This window comes from Ruditapes philippinarum, unplaced genomic scaffold (assembly GCF_026571515.1).
Source record: "Ruditapes philippinarum isolate M1 unplaced genomic scaffold, ASM2657151v2 ctg51_1_1_1_1, whole genome shotgun sequence".
In the NCBI taxonomy this organism is placed as follows: Eukaryota; Metazoa; Mollusca; class Bivalvia; order Venerida; family Veneridae; genus Ruditapes; species Ruditapes philippinarum.
The window spans coordinates 6,644-26,148 of NW_026866950.1; the positions used below are offsets into that span (position 1 = coordinate 6,644).

The 19,505-nt window shown below is 34.1% G+C and overlaps 1 long non-coding RNA gene across 1 annotated transcript in view; it reads right to left on the reverse strand.

The window, feature by feature from the left end:
* Positions 1-1,267: 1,267 nt before the first annotated feature.
* Positions 1,268-19,505, reverse strand: part of LOC132734305 (uncharacterized) — a 37,168-nt gene continuing 18,930 nt past the window's right edge. Inside the window, exons 3-4 of the long non-coding RNA XR_009626293.1 lie at positions 14,266-14,402; positions 1,268-1,460 (exon numbers count right to left, since the gene is read on the reverse strand). This is a non-coding gene — a long non-coding RNA (uncharacterized LOC132734305). The remainder of the gene's footprint in view (positions 1,461-14,265; positions 14,403-19,505) is intronic.

Below are 19,505 nucleotides of genomic sequence, written 5' to 3' on the forward strand. Positions count from 1 at the left end.
ACTATTCAAATAATGTGTACTTTGTAGATATGATGTGGTTTTAGTATGGCTACCAAGGTGGAAACAAGTCATACCAATCTTTACCACCCTTTATATCTTACATGGACTTGTCCATCTTTCATTCTGGACAAAACCATTCATCACTTTTCGGAAAAATTTTAAAATAAATATTTACAAATTAGCAAATAGTGCACACTATGATCAGACGGCATGGATGTGCTGGCCAAGTTTGATCTGCACTGGTGGCATAGGTATATTCAATTGCCAACAGCAGACTAAAGGTGTAAGCATACAGGCTGACATGGCTCCTTATGGCAAGACATGTCTGCTACTTGCAATTGGACAATTAAGCAAGAAAGTTGTACTGCATAGTAAAAATTATTGTATCATAGTTCGGAGACCTTTCTCTTGAAAATGTGTCAGGGTTAAATCGTATACATATACATGCACAGTGCGTTAACTGGAGTGCGGGTATTAGTTACCCGCACTCCAGAGCATGCCCATTGATTGGCTCATTTTTGCTGGGGTTTACATATTGTGACGGCAGAGAAAGGGAAAGCGACAGAAATGTCATATTCAGATGTTCGTTCATTGGTTCATTTTTGCCGGGGTTTCATATTGTGACAACAGGGAACGTGCTTTTATGTTTGACTATGATACAAAAGAGAAAGAACACCAAAACACTCGGCAATCTGATTTATACTCGGGTGCTACGCCCCCTCGTGCAAATCAAATAGCCTCGTGTTTCGGTGCTCTTTCTATTACATGTATTATAGCACCTTATCAGTTATACAAACAAACAATTATTTCACAATAATTTCTCTTTTAAAAATCTTGTTTGAAATTGATTCGCCTTTGTCAGTCACCCATATAAAACCAGGCCAATACCCATTGCAGTCAGACCATTAGGACTTAATGGATGCTGAACTTTACAATTTGATATTGAAATCCTTTATACATCATCAATCAACAATGGACAGTCCTCAACTCAAACCAATGCATTCAGGCTTCAGGAAATAACCCTTAAGCTGCTAGAACAGGAAGAAATTAGTCTTTTCCACCAGTTTCTAAGGACCAGGCCTGCAACTGCATGCAGTCTGATATGGCAGGCTCCATACTGTTGCCTTTCTAACTTGAACTGCCTTTCTTGACATCTCTAAAATTGATAATGGGAAGTTCCCATAAATAGAAGTTGGACCATTTAAGAAATTCAGCAGGTTAAACGTTAAGCGGAACAAGGTTAGCCCTTGACATAGAAATTTGTTATAATAATTGATGGTTAAGGACTATATAGATGAACATCTTGTATTTGTGAAGTCTGTTACAAGAGTGGAATGTTCTACATGCTGATCACTATTAGTCTGTGTAAAATGTTTTCATCGTGAATGGAAAATTAAGTCTGTTTTCTTCATCTATGTCTTCATTTTGCAGGGGTAGACTCCATCCAGTGATAACAGATTCTAAAACATAAGTATGGTAGAGCAATCATGTTTAAATTAATATACCATACCTTTCCTTGTTCTCTCTATATAACTTGAAACAATGCTTTACAGAAATTATAGTATTTGATGATACCAGCTTCCCTTTGAGCACAAGCTGTGATATTGACTGTGCTATATCATGATACTGACAGGGCTATATCATGATACTGACAGGGCTATATCATGATAATGACAGGGCTATATCAGGATATTAACAGGGCTATATCATGATACTGACAGGGCTATATCAGGATATTAACAGGGCTATATCATGATACTGACAGGGCTATATCAGGATATTAACAGGGCTATATCATGATACTGACAGGGCTATATCAGGATATTAACAGGGCTATATCATGATACTGACAGGGCTATATCATGATACTGACAGGGCTATATCATGATACTGACAGGGCTATATCAGGATATTAACAGGGCTATATCATGATACTGACAGGGCTATATCAGGATATTAACAGGGCTATATCAGGATCCTGACAGGGCTATATCAGGATATTAACAGAGCTATAACACTAAATCAGGATATTAACAGGGCTATATAATGATACTGACAGCAATAAATCAGGATATTAACAGAACTATATCATGATACTGACAGGGCTATATCAGGATATTTACAGGGCTATATCAGGATACTGACTGGGCTATAGCAGGATATTAACAGGGCTATATCATGATACTGACAGGACTATATCAGGATATTTACAGGGCTAAAATTATATCATGATACTGACAGGACTAAATCAGGATATTAACAGGGCTATATCATGATACTGACTGGGCTATATCAGGATATTAACAGGACTATATCATGATACTGACAGGGCTATATCAGGATATTAACAGGGCTATATCAGGATATTATTGGGCTATCACATGATATTGACTGGGCTATATCATGATATTGACATGGCTATATAATGATACTGAACAGGCTTTCAGAATACTGACAGGGCTCTATCATGATATTGCCAGGATTATATCACTACTTCATAAATTGACATGACCAGCTTCCATATTCCAAACTGTCTAATATCAACTCTGGGGATATCACATGAAAAGTAAAGTTTGAATGTCACTGCCAGGATTCTGTTCAAGGAAGATATGGGTAAAATGAAAAAAAAAATTTTTGGTCATCAATTTTTAAATACAAAATCACAAGTACCTGTCTTTCCAAGTACATACCTGTCTTTCATAATCATACTGTGCTCTAAAACAATACAGTTTGGAAATGTAGACAATTTAGTTTCCTGTATTACAGAATATTATCAGAAAGGTGAATACCTACAGTGAGGGAGCACAAACTCATTATATGGTCTATGGAGTTTTACAAAATAATAATTTGTATAATCAGATGCTGCCAACGTGTCTTGGCAATCACTACCTGGCCTAATGCTGGGGTGATAATGTCTATGTTGAATTGTTCCGAACTTAATGAATTTATCAATCTCTTTCTCACTTAAATATGCATAATGGTTCTACAACTGCCCATGCTTAACTATGCAAGATTTACTTCTAAAATCCAAATAATATGTAAAATGAGCTAGTGGTATTGTTCATGTTAAAATATTGTGTTATCCACTTAAATATGGGACTTGTTCATGTTAAAATTTTGTATTGTCCACTTAAATATTGGGACTTGTTCATCTTAAATTTTGTATTGTCGACTTAATTTTACCTTAAATTTTGAAATGTCAACTTAAATATAGGACTTGTTCATCTTAAATTTTGTATTGTCCACTTAAATATTGGGACTTGTTCATCTTAAATTTTGTATTGTCCACTTAAATATGGGACTTGTTCATCTTAAATTTTGTACTGTCCACTTAAATATGGGACTTGTTCATGTTAAAATTTTGTATTGTCCACTTAAATTTGGGACATGTTTGTGTTAAAATTTTGTATTGTCCACTTAAATAATTGGGACTTGTCATTTTGTCATTCAATATATTTTTTTGAATTGTTTAGCACTTATTATCTCTTTTACTTCTTATATTTTTGAAGAGTCAAATCAGATATGTATAATGGACATATTATCTGAATTTTGGACAGAACATAATGCCATAACTTAGGAATTCAAAGCCAAATTACTCAGCTTGAGGAGAAAGCATAGATTTGGTAAAGGAGGTTTGATGAGCAGACTTAAGTTAGGTTCTTTACTGGCAGGACAAGACTACTAAAAATCTGTACTGAGTATTATCTATTTCGAAATTTAGATCTACTTTTTAATTCAAGTCTGTTTTCTTTTTTTTTGTACTTTTTTATGTTTTGTTTGTTTGTTTGTTTTTTGTTGTTGTTTTTTTGTTGTTGTTGTTTTTTTTCAGGTGGGGTGTGGGTGTTTTTTTGTACTTTTTTCCTCTATCGATTCACAATTACATGTAAAAATATGTAAAAAATAATGCAAAGATAATAATAGGTTAACCTTTTACAACATATCTCATTAAAACCTTTCAATATTCAAAGTAAAACACTAAAGTGCAAAATCAGATCTGAAAGTAAAATTAAAGGGGTGAAGTCATAAAAAAATTCATAAAAATGCCACTGAAATAAAATTTACATAAATACATAAATCTGTTAATCTTATTTACAGAGATTACAAAACACAAACGTTTTGAAACGTACCCCACATGAAGTTTTAAAACTTGGACAAACTTCACGAATTTTTATGTAAACAACAAGAACGCTACCAACGTTCATTACCGGGGTGGACAAATGTCAACTTTCCCCGATAAATGAAATACAATTAAGTGCGAATAGTATAAACTTTTCCTAATTCTTCCTTCCAAAAAACTACTATCAAATATTTACATAAATCGGTCCCATATTTTTTCAGCAAACATGGCTCGTGACAATTTTCCCATAATCCCACTTGTTAGAGAACTGTCATGAACTAGGATCATCCTCCTGCCGTTTTTTTTTTCTTCTTCTTTTTTTACAGACTACTCCTCCATTCTATTTAAGTTTTCATTTTAAAGTTTATGAAAAAAAGGCATGTGGTCCGGTATTCATGAAAAATGTGTTTGTGTATTATTTATTTGGTTATAAGTTTTGCACATCTCATAACAAAGCAAATTATACATGTATTATGAATTCCACCAAATTTGTTGAAAAAAATCTAACATTTTATACTGAAATATTGCATATTGAATATTTTATACAATTGATTTAAATAATGTTATTGTAGTCATTTGCAAATAAGATGTTGAGCAGAATCAAATTTCAGCATGCTGAATATCTTAAACAGATTTCATTTCCTTGTTATTGCTGTATTACTTCTGTGTTATTTTCCTGATTATTCCCTATACTTCAGGTGAAGATACTTATTTCCCTGATATTTTTTGTTATTACCATGTTACATCCCAAACATCACATGAAGAAGATTGTTATTTCCCGTGTTATTTCTGTGTTATTAACCTGTTACACCCCATACTTCAGTTAAAGATTGTTATTTCCCTGTTACTAGTAATTCTGTGTTATTACCCTGTTACACCCAATACTTCAAATGAAGATTGTCATTTACCTACCATTACTGTGTGATTACCCTGTTACACCCCCAAACTTCAAATAAAGATGGTTATTTGCCTGTTATTTCTGTTTTATGTAACCCTGTTACATCCCCCTACTCTAGATAAAGATTGTTATTTCCCTGTTACACACCCATACTTCACATATACGAGTAGATTGTTATTTTCCTGTTATTTCTGTGTTATTACCCTGTTACACTCCCCATACTTCAGATATAGATTGTTATTTCCCTGTTATTTCCCTGTTATTTCTGTTTTATGTAAGCCTGTTACATCCCCATACTTCAGGTGATGAAGTACTCATCCACCAGCTGACATTTTCTCCTTCCACTTAACAGCATCGGGTAGCATCAATGCAACATCAAATGAAACTGTTCATTCAAAACACAAGTAGGGCGACAGATAATATCAAATACAAATATTGCTTTACAATTTCTGGACAAAATCACTGCAAACACTCGTACATTCCTCATAAATGGACACTTCCACATTTCAATAAACATCATCGGAAAAGCACTTTCGGTTTAACAAACATTAACGGATAAGTGAAGATGTACGGAAACAAAGTTTGGGATAAAAGCGGTGCTGAGAATTCTAAATAAGGGCTTTCAATACGTTTATGTGTATTTGACTTTGAAAGCAAATATTTACACAGTGTGTATATACACACCAAGTGTTTTGACTACCTCTAATTTTTACGCAGGTGAAAATAATGTAAGGTCATTAATGATTACAATTTTCTTATATTTTCATAAATCTTGATGTCATTGATTGAAAGTGTTAGATAAATACATGTAGTTTGAAACTTAAAAGTGAAATACAAACTGTTGTGGTATATTTACTGATGTATATATAAACCTATTAATATACCAGACTAAACTTTTATTATACCCAACCTAAACCTTAAATATACTGGACCTAAACCTTGGCTACACCAGACCTAAACCTAAGATATACCAGACATAAACCTTGAATATACCAGAACAAAATCTTGGATAAACTTTGACTATACCACTGACCTAAACCTTTACCAGACCTAAATCTTGGATATACCAGACCAAAACTAGAGAGTGTCCTAAATCAATCCCAAGCAGGGTTTTCACATAAGAGTTAGATATGAATATCTCATTCCTTACTCTAGTTCTCCCAGAAATCATTTTTGTATCTTTAGTAACAGTGACCTTAACCTTGACCCTAGGGGTCCCAAAAACAATCCTAGTCTTCTTGAGTATGTTACATGTATATGTAGAAAGTATATCAAACATTGTTGCTCTTCCAATACAACAGAAATGAGCTGGTTGAGCCTGGTAAATAGATACACAATGGTTAAAGCAACCCCCCCTCCCACCCCACGAAGGATACCCATTTCCAACAGGGGAATTCTAATTCGCTGATTTAGCAACTGTGCTGCTTCAAGAAAGTGCAAACAAAAAGAGATATGACAATAAAAGTGTTCACACCCCCCGCCCAGTATCACTTTACCTATCAAAATATGACTATCGGGACTGCATTGATCAACACTATTGAGAAATGATGGTGCTGAGGACACTGTCTCCAGTTGTTATCGCTCATCAACAATATTTAAACATAAACTATAATTTTCTGAATTCGATAAAAATCACTATAATCATTTTATAAACAGCAGCCTGTCAAATACACTGCAGGTATGATCCCAAAATTATAGTCAAGATTTTTTTTGCAATACAGGTTTTTACGCCATTTTTGGTTTCAACCGCATATCATGACGGAAATATACACCTTTCTTATTAAACAATTGCTTCTAATACAATAAAATCACATAAAGCCATTAAAGTAAGAAATTCTTGTGCACACAATTTTATTGTTACTGAAATTGTTTAGTTTTATTATAAACCCACTATTTCTGATTTTATTAGCATGCCTTTATTGAAAAATAATATCATTTCACTTCAAAACGGAGGAAAAGTCAGTTGACACTAAAATTAGGTGAAACTGCTCTAATTTTCTCATAATTTCCATTAAAATAAGTTCTGCCATGTACTTCTTGATTAAATGTGCGAAATTTTACAATCAAATAAATTTTCAAACGTTTAATATCAATTTCTATGCGCACAAAAACAATATCAAAACAATATTTTTTACGAACAATCATGTCATCATTTACAACGAACAATCATGTCATCATTTATGTCAACATTATTCCGAATTTATGTTCCACTTTTAATCACGCGTAATATTTTGTAATATAACAATGGCAGAAACTTGTACAGCTCGGCTCCTGGCCCTAACTTCCTGTGCGACTTACCAAATTGTTTCAACACACTTTGGGGAAAATGTCACCGTCAGCTGCCAGAGTTTTATACCAGATTTTTTATTGCCCGAGAGACCAATTGTTTAGACCGAATTACTTTGTGGATAATACCCACTGATGAGGGTTTAATTGCGATTTAATGACTGCATCCATTTACAACACAATCTCCCTCGATGTTGCACATTTTAATTGTTCAGGTGCAGAGTTACAACATACAGTCGGCAGCCATATTGTTTTGAATCACTGTCATCGGGGCTTTTTATCTTAACATGAAGCAGTGACACTTAATCGTAATAGGACCCCATTGACGAGATAACTTAGATATCTACGCTACCTCATTCTGTAAGTGACAGACAAATTTTTCAAAATAATATCGTTATCATATAAATCAAGATTTACTAGTTACAACACAAATAAATTATTTGTGTCAGTTTCAAAAATGACTGCTACACATTGTTCCTCTATTGTGTTTTTATTGCCCAACACACACTTCGCGGCACCAAGCTCCCGTCAACTGCATAAAGTAGCAGTCGACATAAAAGGAGAAACACAACTGACTTTTAAATGCTAATCTTTTAATATTCTTAATGTATCTGGGTAGTAAATTTCTTAAATATGAAAAAGATTGTTTAGACTATTAGTTGTCTGGCAGAATTAAGATTACCCCTAGGAGTTTATTTAATTCAATAGTGGCCGGAAAAACAGCTGCTCAATTCCTTAATTAACCATATACAACTCTCATTACAAAAGAACTTGTTAGATTAATCACATGTAATTATAACTTCACTCTTGTAATCAGAAAACATAAATCCTAGTTATAAAAGATGTTCTAACTCCTGATAAAATATCATTGTTCAAATAAAACTTATTATCGAATTAATTTAGTGCATATAACAAGTTTGCAAGCTGTGTTTGTATAGATGGGAACAGCTATTGTTTTAATAAGCCATAATTACATCAGTGTACTTCATTTCTATATTCTTTCAATGCTTTTAAGTAAATCCCAAATTTGAATGTTGCCCGCATTACTGAGCCATACACATGGCAAAATACACCTTCACATGGTAAAATACACGTGCACATGACAAAATACACATGCACATGGCAAAATATACATACACATGGCAAAAAAAACATGGCAAAATACAAGATGCCACATGATCAAGGTCAAGGATGAATTTTGGGGATTTGAAAATGTAGAATTTCATGTGAATTCAACAAAATTGTAAATTTGAGTTCTGCCACAAACACATGTTTCTGAGCAGGTGCTTGTCACATGACTTTTTCTTATTTCAAAAAGTTAAATATTTAAGGTAGGGAAGAGAGATAAAGTTATGCTTGCACAAGACACCTTCATTGATCATAACTTCCTGGTGTTTTTTTTAAGTTTGGTAGCCCATACATTACCATGGCATCTTTTGTATGACATAACTTCCTGGAATTGCATGCTCTACACACCACTTCATTATATGTTTGTGGGTTGAAAGATCCTTGTTAAGTGCTTATTTGGACTGAGACTATACTTGAAGGTGGGGGTCTATATGAAATTTCTTGCAAAAATGGGTAATGTAGTCACTTTACTTTCACAGTTTCACTGGATCAATTATTAAAATTATGATATATTTCATATTTATTCATTAAGCCCATTTTTTACTTTACTTCATTTTCATGAGTGTTCCCATAGTATATAATGTACTTCACTTCCGCAAACACTAACCATATATCACAAACATTAACCATAATCATTCCCCATACTTCACTTTAATTCACAAACACTCCCCATATTTCATATCCACAACTACACTAAAATTTTAAGAAAAGTAAAAAGATTCAAGATTCAAGTGATAGTTTACATGTTATGTCCGATTAATGACTGATTTTGCAGTATTTATCATCACATTTCTACTTGCGTTAGTTACTAACGCATTAATTGGTATTTATGCTTATTTTGCACTTTTTTGATAATTTACGTGGATTGTAAGCATCGATTGCAACGTGTTAAGCACTTTCTTTATTCAATTCACAATATTTTACAGTAAAATACAATTTCAAAATTTTCATGAAAATTAGCATGAATCTGGACTGGAGTCGCTGCTTTAACCACAAACCTCAACGGCCACTTTCAATTCTTCCTAGCCCCTGTCCCACAAAAAAACCATTTTCACAAAAAAGATAGCAAAAAAATGTCAGTATTTCACAACAGATATGGTGTAGGCATCATTTGTAGAAATATTTGTAATTGTTGCACCTGATTACTATGAGAACACCTTCAGAAACAATAAACACCTCTGTGGTAATTTTTTCTAATTGCCTCCCTATCAGCTTAATTACTTTAACAGGACCTCCCCTTAATGGAGGCCTGTACAATGAAAATAAGAAAATATGGTGTTGTAGAAAGATGAAAAAAATACTGTATGATAACCAGTCGTAACTTTTATGTTAAGTTAGTTATAGATGTGAATATGTGACATCAAATTTATAATATATATATTATAAATAGTATGCTAAAAAATATATATCATTTTATTTTAAAAATTTAAAAAATATACGAATATAAAAATAATAATAATAATATAAATAAAATTATATTATGTGATCGTCTGGACTGAGCATAATTCTATTTTATTAAATACATTAAGTATTAATCCTACACAAATGTAATATTCTATTTATCAAATATCTAAAATAAGAACTGTTTATGGTAAAAAAAAAGAATTACGTAGCACTAACACATAGTGCATCCTTATGCAATATTTGTCTAACGCAAATGATGTCTCTCAAAACATATGCACGGCCGTGCAATACAGTTTTTACGTAAAAGTGGCACGGGTATATATGTGATAAAACAATCTTTCAATCACTTTAAAATGCCCAATATTTACATGCAAATTCTTTTCAAAGAATACAATTACCAAAAATTCTAATATAATATTTGTAAATACAAATACATGAAAATTTCCTGAAAAGAATTTGCATGCAAATATGGGACATTATACTTTCCTCCTGCACATGTCTGAATTCTTACATTTTTTTTTTAAATTTATTTTTAAGTTAAAATTCCGTCTGAACTATGCAATACTTGTAGAAAGTGAACATAAAAAGCCATGTGTTGGGACTGTGAACATAGTTTTTATCAAAAGCAATATACTGGTTAGTTTAGCAGCACGTCTGCTGATAAATAAAACTTCAATCCAAAATCTTCAATCATGAATGAGTGTGAACACACCTAAAGACATTGTGCAATATAAAAATTAGGGGCTTAAATTAGTTATTAAAGTACCTAATTGGATCCACTGAGAGGACCATATCTTGTCTACTTCAGAAATTTTGCTGTGTAAGCAGTTTTAATGAAGTCTCAAATACATGAACCTTTTTTATGCTAACAATGATAAAGATAGGTTTGCAATTACCACTACCATCCATGAACAGGCTCAATCAAACCGAGCCAGCAACATTTTCAATTTTGCTGTGTTGGGCTTTTTTTAAGGATACTGTTTTTTCTCTATTTTATGCCACCAGTACAGAGCCAGGTAGCCCTGTATATCCTTACAATCAGACCAAATTATAGACTGCTAACTGCATAGTTTTGTTAATAAAATCCTTTAAATCTACCATGGAAAATTCCAAATTCAAAATCCATTTGAAGAAATTTAGAAGCGAAAAGGTTCAACAAACAAATATTACTAAAGGTTTGTAAGTTTTGTTAGAAACAATGTTTCTGTCATGTATTTGTTGGCAGGTAAATTAACCATTGGTCAACAAATCTGTTTAAAGTATGAACTACTTCTTTGCAAATGATGGCAAGTCAACAGGGAATGAGTGCAACCTTTGACACGATAAACATGGGCATTTTTTTGCGTTAGGTGGGCACAGTAACTGGGTTACCAGTTTTTGTCTTAGGTGGGCACAGTAACTGGGTTACCAGTTTTTGCCTTAGGTGGGCACAGTAACTGGGTTACCAGCACAGTAACTGGGTAACCAGTTTTGTCTTATTTTGGCACAGTAACTGGGTTACCAGTTTTGTCTAAGGTGGGCACAGTAACTGGGTAGCCAGGCTGGCATAGTAATGGGTGACCAACTGGCATCCTACAGGAACCGGGTTACCAATAGGCAGACACAGTAACAGGGTTACAAAACAGGAAAAGGAGGGAGATATCACCAAAAGACAAGGCAAGGACGGAATCAACAACTAAGCTTATCAAGCTAACTAAAAAGTCAATAAAGAAAACTGTTCTGTTAGCAACATCTACATTTTAACTTTTCATCTATTCCAGGAATTCAAATATTAACATAGTATCAGCATTTTATTTCCAGGAATTTCAATTTCTGGTTCAAAGTTGTGCTAGCACCTGCCTTCCTTATCCAAAATGCTGTTATTTACGATTTTTTTCAGGACTTAAGGAACTTCGCTTATCTGTTACTTTCACAATATTATGATGCTTGCTGTTTAAAGTACCACTTTTTAAGAAATCATGCAAAATTATGAAGATAAAACCTCGAGGATTTACAGCTCAAATTACCCACCTCGAAACTTCAAAAGAAATCAAAATTTATTACCCTACTTTACTGTTTAGATAAATTCAAAAAACGTGTATTCAATTTCAAATATTAAGACACTTAATTGAAGCAATTCCGATTTGAAAATGTATCTAAAACTCCATTTTGACATTGTAAAAAAGCAATTTATGCCACTTGAATGTGAAACATAAGACATGCCTTCAATTGGCTGCAACAGTTTCCCGGTAATTTACGTGACAGTTTCTGCCAGTCATAACGTAGAACCAGTCCAAATCTAGAAATTAAAATTTTGATATTCTGTCATTTTTGAGAAGTACCTAAAGTCTGTAAGCAGGTCAGGAACCACTGGAGCGTTTCTGTTACAAGATTTATGGGAAATTTTGAGCAACATCTGTTGGCTATAAAACACTTGTAGGTTCACAATGTGGACAGTTACCCTACCATTATCAGCTACTGTCCGTCATAGTATTGGTCTGTGAAAGGCATGCTACTGTAAGACAAGGTACTGGTCTAGGAAAAAAAACCATACAATTGTCTTACAAAGAATGATCTATGAAAGGCATTCTGTTGTCTAACAAAATACTGGTCTATGAAAGGCATAATGCTGTCCAACTATGGAAAGCATATTACAGTCCAACAAAGTACTGGTCTATGGAAGGCATGTTACTTTCTTACAATGAAAGGCATGCTACTTTCTCACAAAGCACTGGTCTATGAAAGTCATTCTGCTGTCTAACAAAATACTGGTCTATATAAGGCATACTTCTGTCTGACAAAGTACTGGTCTATGAACGTCATTCTGCTGTCTGACAAAGCACTGGTCTATGAACGTCATTCTGCTGTCTGACAAAGCACTGGTCTATGAACATCATTCTGCTGTCTGACAAAGTACTAGTCTATGAATGTCATTCTGCTGTCTGACAAAGTACTGGTCTATGAACGTCATTCTGCTGTCTGACAAAATACTGGTCTATGAACGTCATTCTGCTGTCTGACAAAGTACTGGTCTATGAACGTCATTCTGCTGTCTGACAAAGTACTGGTCTATGAACGTCATTCTGCTGTCTGACAAAGCACTGGTCTATGAACGTCATTCTGCTGTCTGACAAAGTACTGGTCTATGAACGTCATTCTGCTGTCTGACAAAGCACTGGTCTATGAACGTCATTCTGCTGCCTGACAAAGCACTGGTCTATGAACGTCATTCTGCTGTCTGACAAAGCACTGGTCTATGAACGTCATTCTGCTGTCTGACAAAGTACTGGTCTATGAATGTCATTCTGCTGTCTGACAAAATACTGGTCTATGAAAGTCATTCTGCTGTCTGACAAAGTACTGGTCTATGAACGTCATTCTGCTGTCTGACAAAGTACTGGTCTATGAACGTCATTCTGCTGTCTGACAAAGCACTGGTCTATGAACGTCATTCTGCTGTCTGACAAAATACTGGTCTATGAACGTCATTCTGCTGTCTGACAAAGTACTGGTCTATGAACGTCATTCTGCTGTCTGACAAAGCACTGGTCTATGAACGTCATTCTGCTGTCTGACAAAGTACTGGTCTATGAACGTCATTCTGCTGTCTGACAAAGTACTGGTCTATGAACGTCATTCTGCTGTCTGACAAAATACTGGTCTATGAACGTCATTCTGCTGTCTGACAAAGTACTGGTCTATGAAAGGTATGGTACTTTCTGACAAAGTACTGGTCTATGAAAGGCATTCTGCTGTCTGACAAAGTACTGGTCTATGAAAGGCATGGTGGAAAAATATTTTAAGTGTTTTAATGCTTGAACATATTTTCTTATATAACATAACCATCTAGCACCAGACTTATTCCATCTAGTTGCATTAGTGCATTCTGGTTATAAAACTCCAATTTTTTTTATAAAAAAGGAATAAAGTATAAAAGTCTAGGCCCCCAGTAGGCATTTCACTAATTGGAAGATAGATAAGATAAACTCCTTTCAAATTCAAAAGAGCAATTATAAGTTTTTGCTGTTTTAGAGCTAATTGTTAAAATGGGTTCATTTAAGCTTGATTACTAAGAGCTCTCAATATTTCAGTACATTTCCAGAACTTACGCAAGTACAAGCATTATATTGTAGATCAGTGTTGACCTCAGTCGGCATGGAACCTATGTTTGCTTGAATGAGAGGCAAACGCCTTTACCTCACCTATATAAATCTAACAGTAATATTTTCATGATTATAGTTTCTCTTACACCTTTTGTATGATAAAAGAGCATAAATAAAACTTAACCAAAAAAGTTAGCAAACGAGGAATCCAAATCCGACAAGTAGGTCATGGCAATACCTCCACCTTTTGTATTCCAAAATTGGAGCTAAAAAGTATTGTGCATATCATAAAAGCAGGACATTTTTGCTTTTCTATTGAGTACTTCTTGTACACTGTTGACCTAACTTACCCCAGGTTCCTCTGGGTCGAGCCCCGGGGAAACTGTTCGCTTCCCATCCGGTCTTGTACCTTCTTCCATAGTTCCAAGTGGGCTTCCCACAGTGCACTGCTCAGTTAATGTCATATGGTCACCTAGTGCATTTTTCACTGAAATTAAAAAGAAAACAAAACCCTGGATTGTAAAAAACATGTACAAAGGGAAGTAAATAGTACTAAACAATTTTTCATAAGCAATACAGAGTTATGCACCTTCCAAGGGAAATTACTCATCCTATCAAACTCCTTATGGAAAACTGGATTAGTTCTCTTTTACTTAAATACATGCACGCTTTGTATAGGTAAGGTAAATTGTTTAAAGTTTGTTTTTTCTGCCTTGTAATCAATAAAATGTTTGTTAATTGATAATTATAGAATACTGTTATGTAGGAAAATCTCAATTTGTAGAGTTATTAATTTACTTATGCATAAAAAAGGCCATCCAAAAAATATATTCAAGATTTGGTCAAATATCATACATGTTAATAACCAGATGCTCCAGTTCTGAAATTCTGCACACAAGTTTTGGTATTTGTGCAGAACTATATCAAATGGAACATAAATCTCTAAAAAAAATATTTCCAGTGCCTTTATGTCAAAAATACTTAGTGGAGTCCCTTTAAAGCTGCACACTTCCAAGTTTGTGCTTATTTCACGAAAATTTAATTATTCTAATGAGTACAAGCTTTTTCCAAGTGTATACATTAACAGTCCCCCTGCCACATGCCTTTTTGTGATCTTCATGGGGTAGAAAACCAAATACTAGTTTTAGTCTGGGTTATATTTGCTTCTTTACCCTTTTTTTAATATTTTATTATTTTACCTTGGATAAAATGTAGCTCATTCATTCTAGATGGAAACCCATACCTAGAATGTTTCTTGGAAAAAAAATCACAACCCCTTTTATAAAATAAAATTGCATGAAGTCATGAGTTTCATTTTACAACAGAATATACTACATTTTCCTTAACTTTGGACATTTTACTAAAATGGTTTGAACTTGGAACTGTCTACTGTTAAGAGATCTGAACTTGGGTCTGACCCTGATAATTTAAATGGTTTGAACTTGTTACTGTCTTCTGTTAAACTAAGAGGTTTGAGCTTGAAATTGTCCACTAAGAAATTAAGAGGTTTGAGCTTAGAACTGTTCACTGGGAAATTAAAAAGTTCGAGCTTAGAACTGTTCACTAAGAAATTAAGAGGTTTGAGCTTAATTGGAACTGTCCACTGGGAAATCAAGAGGTTTGAACATGGAACTGTCAACTGGGAAATTAAGAGGTTTAAGCTTGAAACTGTCCACTGGGAAATTAAGAGGTTAAAATATAGATCTGTCCACTGTTAAATTAAGATGCTTGACCTTGGAACGGTCAACAGGGAAATTAAGAGGTTTGAGCTTGGAATTGTCCACTAGGAAATAAAGAGGTTTGAGCTTGGAACTGTCCACTTGGAAATTAAGAAGTTCAAGCTTAGAACTGTTCACTAGGAAATTAAAAGGTTTGAGCTTAGAAATGTTCACTGGGAAATTAAGAAGTTCAAGCTTAGAACTGTTCACTAGGAAATTAAGAGGTTTGAGCTTGGAACTGTCCACTGGGAAATTAAGAGGTTTGAGCTTAGAACTGTTCACTGGGAAATTAAGAAGTTTGAGCTTAGAACTGTTCACTAGGAAATTAAGAGGTTTGAGCTTGGAATTGTCCACTTGGAAATTAAGAGGTTTGAGCTTAGAACTGTTCACTAGGAAATTAAGAAGTTCAAGCTTAGAACTGTTCACTAGGAAATTAAGAGGTTTGAGCTTGGAACTGTCCACTTGGAAATTAAGAAGTTCAAGCTTAGAACTGTTCACTAGGAAATTAAGAGGTTTGAGCTTGGAACTGTCCACTGTCAAATTAAGAGGTTTGAGCCTGGAATTGTCCACTAGGAAATTAAGAGGTTTGAGCTGGGAACTGTCCACTTGGAAATTAAGAAGTTCAAGCTTAGAACTGTTCACTGGGAAATTAAGAAGTTCAAGCTTAGAACTGTTCACTAGGAAATTAAGAGGTCTGAGCTGGGAACTGTCCACTTGGAAATTAAGAAGTTCAAGCTTAGAACTGTTCACTGGGAAATTAAGAAGTTCTGGGAAATTAAAGGTTTGAACTTAGAACTGTTCACTGGGAAATTAAGAGGTTTGAGATTGGAAACTGTCCACTGGGAAATTAAGAGGTTTGAGCTTGGAACTGTCAACTGGCTGGGAAATTAAGACATTTGAGCTTGGAACTGTCCACTGGGAAATTAAGAGGTTTGAGCTTGGAACTGTCAACTGGGAAATTAAGAGGTTTGAGCTTGGAACTGTCAACTGGGAAATTAAGAGGTTTGAGCTTGGAACTGTTCACTGGGAAATTAAGAGGTTTGAGCTTGGAACTGTCCACTGGGAAATTAAGAAGTTCAAGCTTAGAACTGTTCACTAGGAAATTAAGAGGTTTGAGCTTGGAACTGTCCACTTGGAAATTAAGAAGTTCAAGCTTAGAACTGTTCACTAGGAAATTAAAAGGTTTGAGCTTAGAAATGTTCACTGGGAAATTAAGAAGTTCAAGCTTAGAACTGTTCACTGGGAAATTAATAGGTTTGAGCTTGGAATTGTCAACTGGGAAATTAAGAGGTTTGAGCTTGGAACTATTCACCTGGAAATTAAGAGGTTTGAGCTTAGAACTGTTCACTGGGAAATTAAGACATTTGAGCTTGGAACTGTCCACTGGGAAATTAAGAGGTTTGAGCTTAGAACTGTTCACTGGGAAATTAAGAGGTCTGAGCTTAAATCCACTGCTAAATTAACAGGTTTAAAATAGGGACTGGCCAGTGCTAAATTAAGAGGTTGGAACTTGGCACTGTCCCTTGTTTATTTAAGTTGTTGAGCTTTTTTTTAGTTAAATTGGTTTGAACTTGGAACTGTTCACTGTTTATTTAAGTGGTTCTGTCCACTGTTATGTGTTAATGGCTTGAAACTGTCAACTTTTAATGAATTTGGAATAGTCCACCAGTAATTTAAGTGGTTTGAATTTGGAATTCCTGACTGTTAATTTAATTGGTGTGATATTGTTTTGAACTTGTAAGTGTCCACTTTTAGTTAAACTGGTTTGAACTTGAAACTGTTAATTTAAGTGGTTTGAATTCATAAACTGTACTCTTTAATCTAAATGGTTAGAACTTGGGGGTGTCCACTGAGTGGTTCAAAGTTAAAACTCACAGTCCATTGTTAAATGGTTACAAGTTTGAACTGTCTACTTTAAATTTAAGTCATTTAAACTTCAAATGGTTCATTGTTAATTCAGACGTTTGATCTTAGAGTTACCAACTGTTCATGTAAGTGGTTTAAATATCAAAAGCTTAAATTAACCAGCTGACAGTGCACTGATGAGCAGGCTGGCCTGACACATACTATCGCATACATTATATTCTCTAATAAAAGCCCCCCTCCCTTTCCCCTTTTTTTGACAATGATTAACCAGTACAAAAGTAGTTAAGTATAACTCTAAGGAAATAAGTTTAGTATAACTCAAAGAAAATAGATTTAGCATAACTCTATGGAAATAAGTTTAGCACAACTCAAAGGAAATAAGTTTAGTATAACTCTAAGGAAATATGTTAGTATAACTCTAAGGACATGAGTTTAGTGTAACTCTAAGGAAATAAGTTTAGTATAACTCTAAGGAAATATGTTTAGTATAACTCTAAGGAAATAAGTTCAGTATAACTCTTAGATAATAAGTTTAGTGTAACTCTTGGGAAATAAGTTTAGCATAACTCTAAGGAAATAAGTTTAGTGTAACTCTTGGGAAATAAGTTTAGCATAACTCTAAGGAAATAAGTTTAGTGTAACCCTTGGGAAATAAGTTTAGCATAACTCTAAGGTTATAAGTTTAGTGTAACTATTGGGAAATAAGTTAAGCATAACTCTAAGGAAATAAGTTTAGTGTAACTCTTGGGAATTAAGTTTAGCATAACTCTAAGGAAATAAGTTTAGCATAACTCTAAGGAATTAATATTAGTGTAACTCTTGGGAAATACGTTTAGCATAACTCTTGGGAAATAAGTTTTGTGTAACTCTTGGGAAATAAGTTTAGCATAACTCTAAGGAAATAAGTTTAGCATAACTCTAAGGAAATAAGTTTAGCGTAACTCTTGGGAAATAAGTTTAGCATAACTCTTGGGAAATAAGTTTAGTGTAACTCTTGGGAAATAAGCACAAATTTTCATACAGCTGGTGCTTGCAGTATATATAATAAAGTGGAAAATAACAGAGTAAACATTCCTATTTTGACAATATTCGTCATTTTCTGAACTACTTACTAACAACCCCCCTTTTTTGAAAATGACGTAACACCCCAGGGGACATTTATTATAGAGTGTATGGTAAGCATTCTAACACCGTAAATAAACTGTTTGAAGAGCAACATAAAGCACCATAATCTTCTGAAACATCCATACATTGATAATAAAACAATGTGCACCATTTATTATGTTTCTAACTAAAGAATTATTTCATCAGTAACTAACTGTGTTCACTAATCAAATGCCAGATAAATTATCCCTTAAAACGCAAACCTTAATCAGGCCCAGCATTACCCAACCATTCCTGTCAATAATCATTCATAGAAATTACATAAAAAAAGAGCATTTTTCCTTTTTACGAAGAAACAAATTTCCAGAAATATCTGCAACCATAGATATAGTTAAAATATAGATCAGATGATTAAAGATATGGCAATCTTTTTCGTTCCTTTCAAACTTCTATGAAAATTCAACAATGAAAAGAATTCCTAGAAAAACAAGGATGGATGTTCCCAAACTTGATGATTTAAGTAGATAAGTAGCTAAACTGGCAGAGGAAGACTTGATATACCTTATGTACAATTTCAAGCACAAGCCCACACCCGAGTATAACCAACCACCTTCGAGCTGGATTTAATTTTGTTTGTTTTGTCCATTTTCATTCTAGACATAACCATTTATCACTATTATGGAAAATTTCAACCAGATGCCCAAGGGCAACATGTGGAACCCGTGTCATATTTGACCTTGAGGAATGACCTTGAGCTTTGACATAGTCAAACAGTTCTTGCACACCATATGCTGTCTCATGATGTCGACCATTTGTGCAATTCCACCAGCTTGTGATAAAGTTATGGTGCAGACAAGCTGTTTGAGACCATAATTTTCCATTTGATCTTAAAGTAATACCTT